Here is a 20,965-nt window from a genome sequence, read left to right as displayed (position 1 = left end):
TACTCTGCCTAGTTCCATCGACCTGCACCTAAACCACAGCCCTCCATACCCCTCCCATCCACATACCTATCCAAACTTATTTTAAATATTGCCATTAAATCTGTATTCATCACTTGTGCTGCAGCCTATTCCATACAATCATGACCCTCTGTGAAGAAATTCCCCTTTGTGTTCCTCTTAAACATTTCACCTTTCATCCTTAACCCATGATTCACCCAACCTCAGAAAAAAAAAGCCTGCTTGCAATAACCCTATCTACAAAGTTATGTTTGTGTTAACAACCTACACACCTAAGGATGTGCTGTGGGCACTCCTCAAGTGTTGTCACACACTCCAGCACCAGCATAGTTGGTCCACAGTGCTCGGCAGACCAACACAGAAAGCAGCCATACACATATACAGTACAGTCCTCTAATCCCAGGACAGTCTGTCTTCAGCCTTCAACCTCCAGGAGACTCATAGGTTCACAGACATCGGGCCTTTGACATCCCCAGTGGACTCGCAGAGATTCGCAGACTTGGGGCTCCAAGTGGACATCTGATTGACCATTGTGCTTCGATCTGGATTTCCAATCAACCTTCAGGCTTTGAACTTCGATATCTACCCAGGACATTGAATGAGGATCCTGGGTAGAATGTGGACCTAATCTCCAGGCTTGAGCTCCAGACCCATGGATGGTACCAACCCGAACACTAGGCCTCAGACTCTGGTTTCATTGACTCGCGTACCTACTGCGTCACCGACTCTGCTACCTACTGGGTCACCGACCCCAGTAACCTCCTGCCCACACGGAACCCTGATTTCGGAAAACACTGATCAATTCTTTAGGTGAACGAATATATCAGTGCTGTCCCAATTCAGCTCACCAGACCGGGAAAACCCAGCAGTAAAGTGCCGTCCTTTTTACCTACCACAGGAGTTCTCTGGGGTCATTTGGTAGCAGTTTACATTCCACCTCAGGCCAATGTCAAGCAGGCTTTAGATGATCTGAGCAATGGGATCAACATGCATGAAACAGCACACCCTAACACCTTCACCATTGTTTTGGGAGATTTCAACAAGGCCAGACTGAAAAAATCATTAAGCAATTACCATCAACAGATCACTTGCAATTCCAGAGGAAACAACACACTGGACCATTGTTACACCACCATCAAGAATGCCTACCGTGCAATTCCACGCCCTCACTTCGGGAAGTCTGATCACCTGGCTGTACGTCTACTCCCTGAGCATAGGCAGAGACTGAAGACTGCAGCAGCAGCAGTGAGGACCAAGGAGGTTTGGACAAGGGAAGCACAGGAGCACCTACAGGACTGCTTTGAATCGGTGGTCTGGACTGTATTCAGGGATTCATCTTTGAATCTGGATGAGTATGCTGCAGTTGTTACTGATTTCATTAAAACCTGTGTGGATGAGAGTGTGCCCTCAAAGACTTACTGAACATTCCCAAACCAAAAGCCATGGATAAACCAGGAGGTACGTCATCTGCTGAAGGCCAGATCTGTGGCATTCAAGTCTGGCAACCCAAGCCTGTACCAGAAAACCAGGTATGATTTGTGGAGGGTTATTTCAAGGGTGAAGGGACAATCTTGAACGAGGTTGGAGGCGATATCAGATGCACGGCAACTCTGGCAGGGACTGCAAGACATTACTTCCTACAAAGTGAAACTCAATAGTATGAATGGCAGCGATGCTTCACTACCAGATGAACTCTGCACCTTCTATGCACACTTTGTTTAACTACAGCTGTGAAGATCTTGCTGCACCTGATGACTCTGACCTCTGTCTCAGAGGCTGATGTTAAACTGTCTTTAAAGAGAGTGAACCCTCGCAAGGCAGAAGGTCCTTATGGAGTACCTGGGTAAGGCTCTGAAAACTTGTGCCAACCAACAACCGGGAGTATTCAAGGACATTTTCAACCTCTCACTGCTATGGGCAGAAGTTCCCACTTGCTTCAAAAAGTCAATGATTATACCAGTGCCAAAGAAGAATAATGTGGGCTGCCTTAACGACTATCACCCGGTAGCACTCACATCGACAGTGATGAAATTGCTTTGAGAGGTTAGTTATGACTAGTCTGCACTCCTGCCTCAGCAAGGACCTGGACCCATTGCAATTTGCCTATCATCGCAATTGGTCAACGGCAGACGCAATCTTCATGGCTCTTCACACGGCTTTAGACCACCTGGACAACACTAACACCTACGTCAGGTTGCTGTTCATCGACTACAGCTCAGCATTTAATATTATCATTCCCACAATCCTGATTGAGAAGTTGCAAAACCTGGGCCTCTGTACCTCCCTCTGTAATTGGATCCTTGACTTCGTAACTGGAAGACCACAATCTGTGCGGATTGGTGATAACATCTCCTCCTCACTGACGATCAACACTGGCGCACCTCACGGGGTGTGTGCTTAGCCCACTGCTATATACACATATACATCTCTATATACACATGACTGTGTGGCTAGGCCTAGCTCAACTACCATCTACAAATTTGCTGACGATACAACCATTGTTGGTAGAATCTCAGGTGGTGACGAGAGGGCGTAGAGGAGTGAGATGTGCCAACTAGTGGAGTGGTGCCGCAGCAACAACCTGGCACTCAACGTCAGTAAGACGAAAGAGCTGATTGTTAAGACTTCAGGAAGGGTAAGTTTGAAGGACCACATACCAATCCTCATAGAAGGGATCAGAAGTGGAGAGAGTGAGCAGCTTCAAGTTTCTGGGTGTCAAGATCTCTGAGGGTCTAACCTGGTGCCAACATATTGATGTAGTCATAAAGAAGGCAAGACAGTGGCCATACTTTATTAGGAGTTTGAAGCGATCTGGCATGTTAACAAATGCACTCAAAAACTTCTATAGTTGTACCATGGAGAGCATTCTGACAGGCTGCATCACTGTCTGGTATGCAGGGGCTACTGCACAGGACCGAAAGAAGCTGCAAAGGTTGTAAATCTAGTCAGCTCTATCTTGGGCACTAGCCTACAAAGTACCCAGACATCTTTAGGGAACAGTGTCTCAGAAAGGCAGCGTCCATTATTAAGGACCTCCAGCACCCAGGGCATGCTCTTTTCTCACTGTTACCATCAGGTAGGAGATACAGAAGCCTGAAGGCACACACTCAGCGATTCACGAACAGCTTCTTCCCCTCTGCCATCCGATTCCTAAATGGACTTTATAGCTTTGGACACTACCTCACCTTTTTAAAGATACAGTATTTCTGTTTTTGCACAATTTTAAATAATCTATTCAATGTACGTAATTGATTTACTTGTTTATTTTTTATGTTTTATTTATTTACTTTTTTTTTCTCTCTCTCTGCTGGATTATGTATTGCATTGAACTGCTGCTGCTAAGTTAACAAATTTCACATCACATGCCGGTGATAATAAACTTGATTCTAATTCTGATTCTTGCAGACCGTGGGTGATGGGAGGCACCAGCCTTCATCCCCACTGCTCTGCCAGCCTAACAACCATGTTGCTGGCCTTTGAATGCGGAGTGAAGGCTTAGAATCCAGCCTATCCTCCAATTCCCCCACATCCCAGACCCCTAACTCCCTGCTAGGAAGTCATCTCTCTGACACAGTGATGTCAAGAAAACAGCCTCTCCCTCAATGTTGCGAAAACAAAGGAGCTGGTTGTGGATTACAGGAGGAATGGAGATGGGCTAACCCCTATTGACATCAGTGGTTCTGGGGTTGAGAGGGTAAACCGCTTCAAGTTCCTCGGCATCCACATCACTGAGGACCTCACGTGGTCTATATACACCAGCTGTGTGGTGAAAAAGACACAATAGCACCTCTTTCACCTCAGACGGATGAGGAAGTTTGTATGGGCCCCCAAATCCTAAGAACTTTCTACAGAGGCACAATTGACAGCACCCTGACTGGCTGCATCACTGCCTGGTATGGGAACTGTAATTCCCTCAATCGCAGGATTCTGCAGAGAGTGGTGTGGACAGCCCAGCACATCTGTAGATGTGAACTTCTCATGAATCAGGACATTTACAAGGACAGGTGTGTAAAAAGGGCCCGTAGGATCATTGGGGACCCGAGTCACCCCAACCACAATCTATTCCAGCTGCTACCATCTGGGAAATGCAGTCTAAAAGCCAGGACCAACAGGCTCCGGGACAGCTTCTTTCACCACGCCATCAGAGTGACAAACTCATGCTGATTTGAGTGTACTCTATATTACATTGACTGTTCTATTCGTTTATAAATTATGATAAATTACTATGATCGCACATTTAGATGGAGACGTAACATAAGGATTTTTACTCCTCATGTGAAGGATGTAAGAAATAAAGTCAATTCAATTCAATGAAACTAGAAAATCTATTAAAACAATTAATCCTGAGCTGTGATAGAGACCACAGCCCTGTGTCATCTTGACCGGTCATTTGAGCTCCCTCAACTGCAAACAAAGAATCTTCAGAGATCATTGGTCCTGCAGTGACTGACCAACTGCCAGGTAGTGATGGGGATAGACAGGAGTCGAAGAAACTACGTGGAAGAGCAGAATCTCTCCTCAATGTGATGTATTGGGCAGAGGCTGAGTGGATTCAGCCCAATAGATCACAGACACACCCCTCCCCATCATCGGTAGCAACTACAGGAGGCTCTGCCTCAAAGGGGCATCATCCATCATCAAAGATCCCCACTATCTGGGCTGTGCCATCTTTATTGCAGCTATGGGAGGCACAGCAGTGTAGTACTTAGCATTTGCTATTGCAGCACCAGTGACTCAGGTTCAATTCCCGCCACTGTGTGTAAGCAGTGAAAGAAGTGCATGGAGTAAAGCCAGATCTAACATACAGAGAGGCTTTGAGGAAAGAGAAGCAGACTAAATGGTGTAAAGACAGTAAGGTAGAAGGGCTGAAATGTGTGCAAGAAGCATCAGGAACAAAGGTGATGAACTGAGAGCTTGGATACATACATGGAATTATGATGTAGTGGCCATTACAGAGACTTGGCTGGCACCAGGGCAGGAATGGATTCTCAATATTCCTGGATTTCAGTGCTTTAAAAGGGATAGAGAGGGCGGAAAAAGGGGAGGAGGGGTGGCATTACTGGTCAGGGATACTATTACAGCTACAGAAAGGGTGGGTAATGTAGCAGGATCCTCTTTTGAGTCAATATGGGTGGAAGTCAGGAACAGGAAGGGAGCAGTTACTCTACTGGGGGTATTCTATAGGCCCCCTGGTAGCAGCAGAGATACAGAGGAGCAGATTGGGAGGCAGATTTTGGAAAGGTGCAAAAAAAAACAGGGTTGTTATCATGGGTGACTTTAACTTCCCTAATATTGATTGGCACCTGATTAGTTCCAAGGGTTTAGATGGGGCAGAATTTGTTGAGTGTGTCCAGGATGGATTCCTGTCACAGTATGTGGACAGGCCGACCAGGGGGAATGCCATACTAGATCTAGTACTAGGTAATGAACCGGGTCAGGTCACAGATCTCTCAGTGGGTGAGCATCTGGGGGACAGTGACCACCGCTCCCTGGCCTTTATAATTATCATGGAAAAGGATAGAATCAAAGAGGACAGGAAAATTTTTAATTGGGGAAAGGCAAATTATGAGGCTATAAGGCTAGAACTTGCGGGTGTGAATTGGGATGATGTTTTTGCAGGGAAATGTACTATGGACATGTGGTCGATGTTTAGAGATCTCTTGTGGGATGTAAGGGATAAATTTGTCCCGGTGAGGAAGGTAAAGAATGGTAGGGTGAAGGAACCATGGGTGACAAGTGAGGTGGAAAATCTAGTCAGGAGGAAGAAGGCAGCATGCATGAGGTTTAGGAAGCAAGGATCAGCTGGGTCTATTGAGAAATATAGGGAAGCAAGAAAGGAGCTTAAGAAGGGGCTGAGAAGAGCAAGAAGGGGGAATGAGAAGGCCTTGGTGAGTAGGGTAAAGGAAAACCCCAAGGCATTCTTCAATTATGTGAAGAAAAAAAGGATGACAGGAGTGAAGGTAGGACCGATTAGAAATAAAGGTGGGAAGATGTGCCTGGAGGCTGTGGAAGTGAGCGAGGTCCTCAATGAATACTTCTCTTCGGTATTCACCAATGAGAGGGAACTTGATGATGGTGAGGACAATATGAGTGAGGTTGATGTTCTGGAGCATGCTGATATTAAGGGAGAGGAGGTGTTGGAGTTGTTAAAATACATTAGCACAGATAAGTCCCCGGGGCCTGACGGAATATTCCCCAGGCTGCTCCACGAGGCGAGAGAAGAGATTGCTGAGCCTCTGGCTAGGATCTTTATGTCCTCGTTGTCCAGGGGAATGGTACCGGAGGATTGGAGGGAGGTGAATGTTGTTCCCTTGTTCAAAAAAGGTAGTAGGGATAGTCTGGGTAAATATAGACCAGTGAGCCTTACATCTGTGGTGGGAAAGCTGTTGGAATAGATTCTTGGAGATAGGATCTATAGGCATTTAGAGAATCATGGTCTGATCAGGGACAGTCAGCATGGCTTTGTGAAGGGCAGATCGTGTCTAACAAGCCTGATAGAGTTCTTTGAGGAGGTGACCAGGCATATAGATGAGAGTAGTGCAGTGGATGTGATCTACATGGATTTTAGTAAGGCATTTGACAAGGTTCCACACGGTAGGCTTATTCAGAAAGTTAGAAGGCATGGGATCCAGGGAAGTTTGGCCAGGTGGATTCAGAATTGGCTTGCCTGCAGAAGGCAGAGGGTGGTGGTGGAGGGAGTACATTCAGATTGGAGGTTTGTGACTAGTGGTGTCCCACAAGGATCTGTTCTGGGACCTCTACTTTTCGTGATTTTTATTAACGACCTGGATGTTGGGGTAGAAGGGTGGGTTGGCAAGTTTGCAGACGACACAAAGGTTGGTGGTGTTGTAGATAGTGTAGAGGATTGTCAAAGATTGCAGAGAGACATTGATAGGATGCAGAAGTGGGCTGAGAAGTGGCAGATGGAGTTCAACCTGGAGAAGTGTGAGGTGGTACACTTTGGAAGGACAAACTCCAAGGCAGAGTACAAAGTAAATGGCAGGATACTTGGTAGTGTGGAGGAGCAGAGAGATCTCGGGGTACATGTCCACAGATCCCTGAAAGTTGCCTCACAGGTGGATAGGGTAGTTAAGAAAGGTTATGGGTGTTAGCTTTCATAAGTCGAGGGATAGAGTTTAAGAGTCGCGATGTAATGATGCAGCTCTTCAAAACTCTGGTTAGGCCACACTTGGAGTATTGTGTCCAGTTCTGGTCACCTTACTATAGGAAGGATGTGGAAGCATTGAAAAGGGTACAGAGGAGATTTACCAGGATGCTGCCTGGTTTAGAGAGTATGCATTTTGATCAGAGATTAAGGGAGCTAGGGCTTTACTCTTTGAAAAGAAGGAGGATGAGAGGAGACACGATAGAGGTGTACAAGATATTAAGAGGAATAGATAGAGTGGATAGCCAGCGCCTCTTCCCCAAGGCACCACTGCTCAATACAAGAGGACATGGCTTTAAGGTAAGGGGTGGGAAGTTCAAGGGGGATATTAGAGGAAGGTTTTTTACTCAGAGAGTGGTTGGTGCGTGGAATGCACTGCCTGAGTCAGTGGTGGAGGCAGATACACTAGTGAAGTTTAAGAGACTACTAGACAGGTATATGGAGGAATCTAAGGTGGGGGCTTATATGGGAGGCAGGGTTTGAGGGTCGGCACAACATTGTGGGCCGAAGGGCCTGTACTGTGCTGTACTATTCTATGTTCTATGTTCTACATTCTCCCTGTGCTTTCTTCCAGGTGCTCTGGTTTGCTCCCACGTTCCAGGTTAATTGGTCACATGGGTGTAACTGGGTATCTCGGGGTCATTGCAGTGGAAGGACCGTGCTGAGAATAAGTTACACCAGATGGAAGCCTGAAGTCCACGCCACCAGGTTCAGGAACAGCTACTCCCCTTCAGCTATTCAGTTCCTGAACCAACCATCACAACCCTAATCACTAGTTTAGGAACACTTCAATCACTTTGCACTAAAATGATCAGTTTTTGGTGTACTTTCTTGTAAAAATCATGTTTAATTTATATTCTTCTTGTGAATACTGCTTATCTGATCCTATGTTGTTGACTTTGAATGTGATGGTGGTTGTGGTTGTCTATCATATCTGATGATGACCTCTGCAGAAGAGATTTTAAAGTGGAAAAGCCATTCGCACTGGGGCGGTTCCACTCATTCACCCTTACGAGTCCAGTCCAGTGGTACAAGTAGTGGTCAGAACTTGGTTGCAGTGGAAGATCATGACTTCCTCTGTGCCACATAATGTCCTTTGCAATCCATGAAGTGTTACAGAACCATCTTCCTGGCTGTTGGACCTCACTGTTGATCTTATCTACCCAGTCCGCTGGAGCTGGCTTCGAATGGTAATCCCTGAATTACTAGTGAAGCCATGAGCAAGCCGGTCTATGTGAAGGAGGATGGGTTAAATCCCCAGGCTACACGTGTGGAGTAACTGGATCACTGGGATCATTTCTTGGTTAGGTGGGACCTGTAAGCCATTAACCAGGCAGCTCTCTTCAAGTTGCAGTGGAACTGGACACATCATCATTCTGGTAAGGAGGCTGGTGAGTGTTGTTTGGGAGATTTTGAACTGATTTGTCAGGGCACGTGGGACAGACAGTGAATGTAGAACTGTGAGGGCTGGGGGGGGGCGGGGGAGATGGGGGAGGAGGATGTGCAGTCAAAAAGAAGATCATAAGGCATAGGAGCAGAACTAGGCCATTCAGCACATTAAGGTAACCCTTATCTCCTTACCAATCAAGAAACAATCAACTTCCACTTGAAATATACCCATTGACGGCCTCCACAGCTGCCTGTGGCAATGAATTCCACAGATTCACCACTCTCTAGCTAAAGAAATTCCTTCTCATCTCTGTTCCAAAGGATGTCCTCCTATTCTGAGGCTGTGTCCTCTGGTCCTAGACTCTCCCACTGTAGGAAACATCCTCTACTTATCTACTCTGTCTAGATCTTTCAATATTCGACAGGTTTCAATGAGATTCCCCACCCCTCATTCTTCTAAACTCCAGTAAGCACAGGCCCAGAGTCATCAAACACTTCTTATACATTAACCCTTTCCTTCTTGGGATCATTCTCATGAACCTCCTCTGGACCCTCTCCAATGCCAGCACACCCTTTCACAGATATGGGATGAAGAAGGATGAGAGGTGATTTGATAGAGATGTTCAAAATTATAACAGGCAGATCAAGTGGACAGCTAGAGACTTTTTACCAGGACAGAAATGGCTAATAATTTTAAAGTGATTGGAGGGAAGTATAGGGGGGATGGCCGAGGAGGGTTGTTTACACAGAGAGTGGTGGGTGCGTGGAACGTGCGGCCAGGGGTGATGGTAGAGGCAGATACATTAGGGGTATTTAAGAGACTCTTAGATAGGCACATGAATGATAGAAAAATGGAGGGCTTTGTACAAACAGAAGGGAAGGGTTAAATTGAACAGAGTTTAAGTTAAAAAGGTTGGCACAACATTGTGGGCTGAAGGGCCTGAACTGTGCTGTTCTGTTCTGAAACTGTTCAGAATACTCCAAAGGCAGTCTGACCAATGACTCAGCATTATGAACCCATTACCTCTATATGAGGCCACTGTCTGGATTATGAACCCAGGTGATTGACCTTACCCTATTCCTGACTAACGGGCTCAAAGGGCTGAGTCATTTCTTCCAGTCCCATTCAGATATGCACAGCAGCCTGCTTCCACCCAGTTACCCTCCTCTGACACAGCTCAGGAATCCTCCTAGCTTTACGGTCAAAGGGAATCAGAATGGGAAAATGAGCAGGTGTGAGATGGAAGAATATGTGACTGGATTACTCACTGGAATTTAGATCTCATTGAAACCTACTGAATCTTGAAAGGACTAAATAGGGTGGACGTGGAGCAATGTTTCTTGTGGTGGGGGCATCCAGAACTAGAGGGCACAGACACAAAACTGAGGGGCAACCCTTTAGACGAAAGGTAAGAAGGATTAGCCAGAGAGTGGTAAATCTGTAAAATGCTCTCCCACAGACTGCGGTGGAGGCCAAGTTCGTGGGTATATTTAAGGCAGAAGTTGATCATTTCCTGATGGGTCAGGACATCAAAGGATATAGCAAGAGAGCTGGTGAATAGGCTTGAGTGGGATTTGGGATCAGCCATGATGGAATGGTGCAGCAGACTCGATGGGCTGAATGGCCTAATTCTGCTCCTGTGTCTTATGGCCTGATGATTTTATGTGAGGGGTAAGTTGTTTTACACAATCTGGTGGGTGTCTGGAATGCGCTGCCAGAGGTAGTGGTAGAGGCAGAAACATTAGAGACTTTTAGGAGATGTTTAGACTGACACATGAATGTGAGGAAAATGAAAGGATATGGTATTATGTAGGCAGAAGTGATTAGCTTAGTTGGCCATTTGATTACTAATGTACGAGGGGTGATTAATAAGTTCGTGGCCTAAAGTAGGAGTCAATTTTAGAAAACCTAGCACATTTATTTTTCAACATAGTCCCCTCCTACATTTACACATTTAGTCCAGCGGTCATGGAGCATACGGATCTTGGACCTCCAGAAAGTGTCGACAGCAGGGGTGATTGATAAGTTCGTGGCCTAAGGTAGAAGGAGATGAGTTATACAGCTCTCGTTAGATGAACATGCAGTTCAACGCTTTGAGTGATTATGCAGAAAGTTTGAAGTTAATAACTCATCACTTTCTACCTCAGGTCACGAACTTATCAATCACCCCATATGAGTTATTAACTTCAAACTTTCTGCATAATCACTCAAAGCATTGAACTGCATGTGCATGTAACGAGAGCTGTATAACTCATCTCCTTCTACCTTAGGCCACAAACTTATCAATCACCCTGCTGTGGACACTTTCTGGAGGTTCAAGATCCGTATGTTCCACGACCGCCGGACTAAGTGTGTAAATGTAGGAGGGGACTATGTTGAAAAATAAATGTGGTAGGTTTTCTGAAATTGACTCCTTCTACCTCAGGCCACAAACTTATCAATCACCCCCCCGCCCCCCCGTCACTGGTTCGGCACAACATTGTGGGCCGAGGGCCTGTTCCTACACTTTACAGGTCTATATTCTATGTTCTAAAGGATGAAATCTGAAAGAAAAGTTCTATCAATAGATTACTGAGAAAAGGGAAAACCGGAGATTTTTAATTGCTGCTCTGCCAGCTGTGAGTTTGGTCGAAGCCAGAACCAATTTGAGGTAATGAGTGATGGAGAATTGAGGTGTGAACACCCAGCATGCCTTACTCTCAGACCAGGTCAAAAACCTGTCATTACAAGGTCCTAATTAAGGGGGGCTCTGCCACAATTAAGCACCTAATTAACACATACAATTCCCCTTCTTAATTGGATGCCGTGTTTAACTGGAAAGCCAAGTATAAATAGGTTCACATCAAGACCCAAATATTTCTGTCCCTGTCTGTCATCGTCGGTAAGAGTTGATTTGAAGTGCAGAGGAGGGAGATGATGAGGAACACAGACAAACCAATGTTCAGAGTGTGTGCTCTTGGTGGGGAGCTTTGGAAGGCATTTTACACTTAGGAGTTATGGTTCCAAAACCTGTGATATTTTATTTATTCAGTCCAGGCTGGGTTTTTATACACACAAAAGATTCTGCAGATGCTGGAAGTCTTGAGCAACACACACAAAGTGCTGGAGGAACTCAGCAAGTCAGGAAGCATCGATGGATGAGAATAAACAGGTGACATTTCAGACCCAGACCTTTCATCAGGACTGGAAGAGAAGGGGGCAGAAGCCAGAATAAGAAGGTGGGTGGAGGGAAAGGAGTACGTGCTTACAGATGACCTGGTGAGGGGAAAGGTGGGTGAGGGAGGGAATGAAGCAAGTTGCTTGGAGGGCATAAGTGCAAAAGGTATAGAGCTGAAGAAGGAATCTGATGGGAGAGGATGGAGCATCAGAGGGAGGTGATGGTAGGTGAAGAGAAGAGAATGGGGAATAGAAAAAGTGAGAAAGATGGAGGGGCAGAAATTTCAAGAAGTTAGGAAATCAATATTCATGGCTATCTAGATGGAATATGAGGTGTTGTTCCTCCACCCTGAGACACATTGCTTCGAACGTTGAAAAAAAATTACATTGAACTTTGAGTGGTCTCATCATGGCTGAAGAGGAGGCCATTGTCCAACATGTCAGAATGGGAATGGAAAGTCAAGTTGAAGTTGATTGCCATCAGGAGATCCTGCCTTTTGCGACAGTTGGAACAAAGTGCTTGACAGAGCAGTTACCCAATCTGAGTCAGGTCTCACTGATGTAGAGGAGGCTGCACCAGGAACACCTGGTACAGGAGAGGATCCTGACAGACTCACAGGTGAGCTGTTGAAGGACTGCTTAGGGTCCTGAATGGTGGTGAGGGAGGAGGTGTAGGGGCAGGTGTAGCACTTGTCCTACATGCAGGGATAAGTGCCAGGAGAGAGATCAGCGTGGAGGGATAAGTTCACAAAGGAGTCATGTAGAGGGACTGGTCCCTACGGTAATTGGAGGACGGGGAAGGAGGGAAAGATGTGCTTAGTGGTATGCCTAGTGGGCCTAGTGTTTTTATACCCTGGACGATGTTACTGGGGAGTGCTGATCTATAAATATGATGAGTTTCTCCAAAGCATCCATCAAAACACCCAAACAGCAATACAGTGCAACAACACGACAGTGGCAATACGGTGGGGGGGAATACTGCTACCAGCCAGGCATGTGATCTATTACACCTTGGCTCGAGGCTTGTTTACGCTTAGTAAAGAAGGACAGGTTTCCATTTCCTTAACGCATTCTACGACCTTCACAGACAATAGTGTTGTTAGAAACATAGCAACAAATTATGGAACTGTGGATAATCAGCATGGCTTTCTGAGGGACAGGTCGTGCCTTGTGAGCCTGATTTCATTCTTTGAGGAAGTGACAAATTGCTTTGATGAAGCTGGAGCAGTGGATGTGGTGTCTACAGGCTGGACTGCCGGGAACCAGCAATTTGCGGGAGTTGTCGCACAGGGTCTTGGTCTAGAAATTTGTTTTCTTATGTAACTTTTTTTTCCCTTTCTCGTTTTATTTCGAATGTGTGTGTATGTCTTTGCACCTTGGCCCCAGACGAACGCTGTCTCATTTGGCTGTTTCCATGTTTGGTTTGAAAGATTTTATTTTGATTTGATTGATTTGATTTAGTAAGGAGTTTGAGATGGTTCCCCGTTGTAGGCTCACTCAGAAAGCCGGGAGGCATGGGATCCAGGGAAAACTGGCTGTGTGGAAACAGAATTGGTTTGTCCACAGGAGACAGAGGGTGGTTGTAGATGGAACGCATTCTGCTGGAAGTCAGTGACCAGTGGTGTTCCACACGGATCTATTGTTGGATCCTTGCTCTTTGTGATTTTCATAAATGACTAGGATGAGGAAATGGAAGGGTGGGTTAGTAAGTCTGTAGATGACAGAAGGGCTGGTGGTGTTCTGGATAGTGTAGAAGATTGCTGTAGGTTACAATGAGACATCGACAGCATGCAGAACTGGGCTGAGAAGTAGCAGATGGAATTCAGCCTGGAAAAGTGTGAAGTGATTCACTTTGTAAGGCTGAATTTGAAGCTAGAATACAGGGTTAATGGCAGGACTCTGAGCAGTGTGGAGGAGCAGAGGGATCTTGGGGTCTATGTGCATAGACCCTTCAAAGCTGCCACACAAGTTGATAGAGTGGTTAATAAGGTGTATAGTGTGGCCTTCATTCATCGGGGATTGAATTCAAGAGCTGCAAGGTAATGTCGCAGCTCTATAAAACTCTGGTTAAACCACACTTGGAATATTGTGTTCAGCTCTGGTCACCTCCTTATAGGAAGGTTGCGGAAGCTTTGGAGAGGGTGCGGAGGAGATTTACCAGGATGCTGCCTGGATTAGAGAACATAGCATATGAGAATAGGTTGAATAAGCTTTTCCCTTTGGAGCGAAAGAGGATGAGAGGTGATTTGAAAGAGGTGTACAAGATGATAAGATGTATGAACCCCTATTATTGCACTTGATCAGGCCCTGTGGTTTTATCCACCTTAGTACTCCGTAAAGTTGTAAATACCTCCTCCCTGGTATCATGAATGTCCTCCAAAACATCTCCACTTGTTTTATCTCTTAAGCAACCATGATCTTCTCCTGAGTATACACCAAGAAGAAATATTTGTTAAAAATCCTGTGGCTCAAGACAAAGGCAGCCTGCTGATCACTAAAGGGACCCACTCTCCCTAGCCATTATCTTACTCTTAATCTAGACATAGAACCTTCTGGAATTTTCCATAAACTTACTTAATGGGTCCATCTCAATGTCCTCCTGATTTCCTTCTGAAGAGAATTCTTAAGTTGTTTTATAGACATCAGGAGATACACTCAATTCTGACCTCCTAAACCCAAAGTATGCTTCTTTCTATTTTCCTTGGCCAGAGCCTCAATCATTCTCATTACTAAGGTTCCCTAAATGACTCTAATTCCTTCTATGACTCTGTGGTTCATCTGTGTTGTGAGCTGATTCCTCTGGTCCATTATCCCTTGTAACCTGTGGCCACCTAATCCATTTTACCAAAATGTAGCACTTCACAGGAGTCATTAATGGGATTCAGTAGGTGACTTTAGTATTTTGTCACCATTCACTTATACATGACTGAGACACATTCATTTGGTGCTGACTGTAAAGTTTGTCCTTGCACGTGCATTTCTGGAATTTAGAAGATTGCACAGTTTCGGCATGTTCTCTAAAACTTTGATAAACCTCTGAAGATGTACACTGGAGACTATCCTGACTGGGTGCATCATAGACTGGTATAGAAGGACCAATAGCCAAGAATGGAAGAGCCTACAAAAAGTAGTGGACACAGCCTAGTCCATCGCAGGAAAATGCCCCCCCCCCTTCACTGAGCAAATCTACAAGGAGCGCTGCCACAAGAAAGCAGCATCCATCATCAAGCACCCCCACCATTCAGGCCATGCTCTTTTCACACTGCTGCCACCTGGAAGGTGGTTCAGGAGCCCAAGATCCCTCACCATCAGGTTACTGCATTACCTTCAACTATCAGGCTTCGGAACCAGCGTGGGCAACCTCACTCACCACAACACTGAACACAACCTATGGACTCACTTTCTAGGACTCTAAACTCATGTTTGGAATATTATTTATTTATTTCCTATTTGCACAGATTGGCTTCTTCTGCACATTGGTTCCTTGTCAGTACTTGGCTGTAGCTTTTCATTGATTCTATTGTATTTCTTTATTCTACTGTGAAAGCCCACAAGAAAATGAATCCCTGGGTTGTATGCGTTGACATGTATGTACTTTGATAATAAATTTACACTGAGCTTTGAAGATAATTTATTTAGAGATACAGAACGCAACTTTTCACCAACCCACTGATTTAACCCTCGCCTAATCACAGTACAGCTTACGATGACCAATTAACCTACTAACTGGGCAACACACACAAAGTGCTGGAGGAACTCAGCAGGCCAGGCAGCATCCATGAAAAAAAGTACAGTCGACGTTTCGGCCCGAAACTGTACTTTTTTCCATGGATGCTGCCCAGCCTGCTGAGTTCCTCCGGCACTTTGTGTGCATTGCTCGGATTTCCAGCATCTGCACATTTTCTCTTGTTTGTAACCTACTAGCTGGTGCATCTTTGGGATGTGGGAGAAAACGGGAAGAAACCCACATGTTCCACGGGGAAGACATACAAACGCTTATAGAGGATGCCGGGACAGAACTGTGGACTCTGATGTCCCGAGCTGTCATAGTGTTGTGCGAACTACCATGCTACCATGGCATTACTTAACCAATGGTTGCTCATAGTCCCAGCATTGTAGAAGCTCATTTCCTACCATTTGCCCGTAATTAAAATAATGTCAAAAGAAGTAAAGAGATGGCTGTTGAATATGTCATTATGGAACTCATTATCACACATGCAGATTGTCTAATGATCCTTTAGCGTGACCTTACCAGCTCAGCTATGTTATCACTACAAACACTAGCAAAGGTGTTCACTGTTACGTTGAATTAATAAACATGCTCATTACTATAAAAAGAAAAACTTTCAGCATTTTAGTCTGTTCTACTTTAAAGGATTTGTGTTTCCAAAACAGACATCGTTTTGGCTCTGCAACCTTATATGAGTTATCAGATTAGCGAATCCACCTTCTGTTGCAGCACCTGGATCGGAATTTCCTATCAGTTTTAAAGCTTACGTTTCTTTGGGCGACTGTTTGTGCTTATCCAGGTGAGAGAAGTTCACAGTGGGAGGTGGGGAGAATGGGAGGAAAGTGACAGGGAGAATGTGGAGGTGAGGAGAATGGGAGGGAGAACGTGGAGGTGAGGAAAATGGGAGGAAAGTGACAGGGAGAACTTGGAAGTGAGGAGAATGGGAGGAAAGTGACAGGGAGAACGTGGAGGTGAGGAGAATGGGAGGGAGAATGTGGAGAAGAGGAGAATGACAGGGAGGATGTGGAGGCGAGGGGAATATGGGGAGTATGATGTGTGGAGAATGACAGGGAAAACGTGGAGGTAGGGGAGAACACAATGATGATGAAACAAGCCAGGACAGGATGAGGCAACAAAGATGCTGGAGGAGGTTAGTGGGCCACAGAGGGTGGAAAGAAGCAGAGTGTTTAGAAAGGAGAGCATGAAGAAATGGGAAGTAAGTGGAGTAAAGGACTATGAAGATAAAAAGGATTGGCAATAGAACCAACCAGAAGAACAATGGTTGCAGGATGAGGGCAAAGGAAATCTAATTCAATAGATTATAGAGCACAGGACCAGCCATTTTCCCCATCCAATGTTGTATTGATGCCAATTTATACTAACCATCCTTCTGTGTGTTCCAGGCAGAATAACATTTTGGCACACACTAGATGGGCTGAAGGGCCAGTTGCTGTGCTGTGCTGCTTTCTGACTCTGGAATGAGCATTACATCAGTGCTGTGCTGATGTGGGATATCTCTGAGCAAGCAGCTGAGGAAAAAGAGATGAAACTGGAACAACACACACAAAATGAGGGAGGACCTCGGCAGGACTGGCAGCACTGACGTAGAGAAATGGACAGCTGACCTTTCAGGCTGATGGGGAGGAACTTGGCAAGTCATGAAGCACCTATGGAGAGGAATATAATTTCCTTTCTGCAGAAAGGAAATTATAGACCAGTTAGCCCGACCTTAGTGGTTGGGAAGATGTTGGAGTCAATTGCTAAGGACGAAGTTATGGAATACTTGCTAACATTAGACAAGATAGGACAAAGTCATCTTGGTTTCCTTAAGGGAAAATCTTGCCTGATGAACCTGTTGGAATTCTTTGAGGAAATTACAAGTAGGATAGATAAAGGGGATGCCGTGGATGTTGTATATTTGAATTTTCAAAAGGCTTTTGACAAGGTGTTTACCAAGAGTCTATGGTATTACAGGAAAGTTACTAACATGGTTAGAGCATTGGCTGATTGGTAGGAGGCAGCAAGTGGGAATAAAAGGATCCTTTTCTGATTGGCTGCCAGTGACTAGTGGTGTTCCACGGGGATCGGTGTTGGAACCATTTCTTTTTATGCTGTATATAAATGATTTAGATGATGGAATAGATGGATTTGTTGCCAAGTTTGCAGATGATACGAAGATTGGTGGTACGGCAGTTAGTGTTGAGGAAACAGGTAGACTGCAGAAGGACTTAGACAGATTAGGCGAATGGGCAAGAAAGTGGCAAATGAAATCCAATGCTGGAAAATGCATGGTCATGCACTTTGGTAGTAGAAATGATTGTGCAGACTATTTTCTAAATGAGGAGAAAATCCAGGAATCTGAGATGCAAAGGGACTTGGAAGTCCTTGTACAGAACACCTGAAATGTTAACTAACAGGTTGATTCGGTGGTGAGGAAGGTAAATGCAATGTTAGCATTCATTTCAAGAGGTCTAGAATACAAGAGCAGGGATGAGATGCTGAGGCTTTATAAGGCACTGGTGAGGCCTTGCCTTGAGTATTATGAACAGTTTTAAGCTGCTCATCTAAGAAAAGATGTTCTGGCATTGGAGAGGGCTCAGAGTAAGTTCTCAGGGATGATTCCAGGAATGAAAGGGTTACCATACAAGGAACGTTTGGTGGCTCTGGGGCTGTACTCTCTGGAATTTAAAAGATGAGGGAGGATCTCACTGAAATCTTTTCAATGTTGAAAGGCCGAGACAGAGTAGATGTGGAAAGGATGTTTCCTATAAACGTAAAACATAGAACATAGAAATTTACAGCACATTACAGGCTCTTCGGCCCACAATGTTGTGCTGACCATGTAACCTACTCTAGAGACTGCCTAGGATTTCCCTAGCGCATAGCACTCTATCTTTCTAAGCTTCATGTACCTATCTATTGAATCCACTTCCACCACTGCTGCCATCAGCCCATTCCAAGCACCCAGCACTCTCCATGTGAAAAACTTACCTCTGACATCTCCTCTGTACCTGCTTCCAAGCACCTTAAAACTATACCCCTCATGTTAGCCATTTCAGCCCTGGGAAAAAGCTTCTGGCTTCCACACGAACTATGCCTTTCATCATCTTATACACTTCTTTCAGGTCACCTCTCATCCTCCATCACTCCAAGGAGAAAAGGCCAAATACACTCAACCTATTCTCATAAGGTACACCCTCCAATCCAGGCAACACCCTTGTAAATCTCCTCTGCACTCTCTCGATAGTATCCACATCCTTCCTGTAGTGAGGTGACCAGAACTGAACACGGTACTTCAGTGGGGTCTGATCAAGATCTTATATAGCTGTAGTATTACCTCACGGCTCTTGAACTCAATCCCACAGTTGATGAATGCCAACACACCATTTGCCTTCTTAACAACACTGTCAACCTGTGCAGCAGCTTTGAGTGTCCTGTCAACACAGACCCCAAGATCTCTCAGATCCTCTGCACTGCCAAGAGTCTTACCATTTATATTATATTCTGTCTTCAAATTAGACCTACCAAAATGAACCACTTCACACTTATCTGGGATGAAGTCCAACTGCCACTTCTCAGCCCAGTTCTGCATCATATTGATGTCCCGTTGTAGCCTCTGACAACTCTCCACACTATCCACAACACCCCCAACCTTTATGTCATCAGCAAACTTACCAACCCACCCTTCTACTTCCTCATCCAGGTCAGTTATAAAACTCACAAAGAGGAGGGGTCTCAGAACAAATCCCTGTAGAACACCACCGGTCACCGAGAATGGTGGAGCAGTCTAGGACAAGAGGGCACAGCCTCAGGATAGAGGGGTGTCCATTTAAAACAGAGATGCAGAGGAATTTCTTGAGCCAGAGCGTGGTAAATTTGTGGAATTTGTTACCACAGGCAGCTGTGGAGGCCAGGTCGTTGGGTTTATTTAAGGCAGAGCTTGATAGGTTCTTGGTTGGACATGACATCAAAGATTCTGGGGAGAAGGCTGGGGAGTGGGGCTGAGGAGCAGAAAAGAGGATCAGCCATTATTGAATGGCAGAGCAGACTTGACGAGCCAAGTGGCCTAATTCTGCTCCGATGTTTTATGGTCTTATGGAATGAACAGTCAACATTTCAGGCTGGTGGCGGAGAAACACAACTGGACAGGGAGCATGTACGGAGGGGAATGGGAAGGTTTTGGGCTGAAACCCTGGGCTTTGTGTGTGCTTGTGTCTGTTGATCTAGATTTGCAGTTTCTGCAGTGTCTCTTACGTCTCAGAAATGGAACTGGTATCTGAGGTGTAAAGAATCAGGCCAATGTTGATTGTTATACAATGTAGTAGTGAGGTGGTAGGCTGAGAATTCAAAATCCAATTCAAAACTGTTCTGTAAAAAATTGTTAATAAAGAAGCACATCTCAGAGAAAATTACCACAACCCCTCTCAGATGCAGTCTAACTGATGTGAAGAAGATTTGCCTTACCTGGTACAGGCCTGCCATACAGTATATGACCCCAGTCTTTGACCAGGATGGGTGACTACCAGCTGATCATAGAAATAGCCCACCAAATGACTTAATCATTTGAGTCCTGGTGAAGGGTCTCAGCCCAAAACGTCGATTGTCCATTCCTTTCTGTGGATGCAGCCTGATCTGCTGAATTCCTCTGGCATTTTGTATGTATGGCTCAGTCATCTCAACATATTCAGGATCAAGACATTAATAGTGTATGTGTAGGATATTTGAGGGGAAATTTACCCAAAAATGTCAATCACCGTATAAAATATAAAGTTTTTTTAATGATTAGAAAATCTGTGCTGCCACCACTGTTGTTGGCAGAATCAAAGGCAGTGACGAATTGGCTTAAAGGAGGAAGATTGGAAACCTGGTTGAGTGGCACCATTTGACCACAGACATGACCCAACAGATGACTGAATTATCTCAATCATTTTCAGAATCAAGACACATCATAAGATGTGGTTCGTTCCAACATTAATTGAATAGGAGCAGGAAGAAGAACGTTAGAGGGAAACTTCACCCAAAAATAGTGTCACTGACTGAGGAATGACGGGAGAAATGGAACATCGCGAATGCCTTTGCCTTTGCTTTTGACAAGGTGCCACACATGAGGCTACTTAAGAAGATAAGAGCCCATGGAATTACAGGAAAGTTACATACGTGGATAGAGTGTTGGCTGATTGGCAGGAAACAGAGAGTGGGAATAAAGGGATCCTATTCTGGTTGGCTGCCGGTTACCAGTGGTGTTCCACAGGGATCAGTGTTGGGGCCGCTTCCTTTTACATTGTACATCAACGATTTGGGTTATGGAATAGATGGCTTTGTGGCTAAGTTTGCTGACGATACGAAGATAGGTGGAGGGGCCGGTAGTGCTGAGGAAACGGAGAGTCTGCAGAGAGACTTGGATAGAGTGGAAGAATGGGCAGAGAAGTGGCAAATGAAGTACAATGTTGGAAATTGTATGGTTATGCACTTTGGCAGAAAAAATAAACGAGCAGACTATTATTTA

At 45.1% G+C, this 20,965-nt stretch overlaps 1 protein-coding gene across 1 annotated transcript in view; it reads right to left on the bottom strand.

Annotated features, from left to right (window-relative positions):
- Positions 1-20,965, bottom strand: part of LOC134345861 (sideroflexin-5-like) — a 271,312-nt gene that overhangs the window by 85,959 nt on the left and 164,388 nt on the right. The gene's annotated exons all lie outside the window — the stretch shown is intronic.

This window comes from Mobula hypostoma, chromosome 4, assembly GCF_963921235.1.
Source record: "Mobula hypostoma chromosome 4, sMobHyp1.1, whole genome shotgun sequence".
NCBI classification, from domain to species: Eukaryota; Metazoa; Chordata; class Chondrichthyes; order Myliobatiformes; family Myliobatidae; genus Mobula; species Mobula hypostoma.
This window is presented reverse-complemented; position numbering and strand designations above follow the sequence as displayed.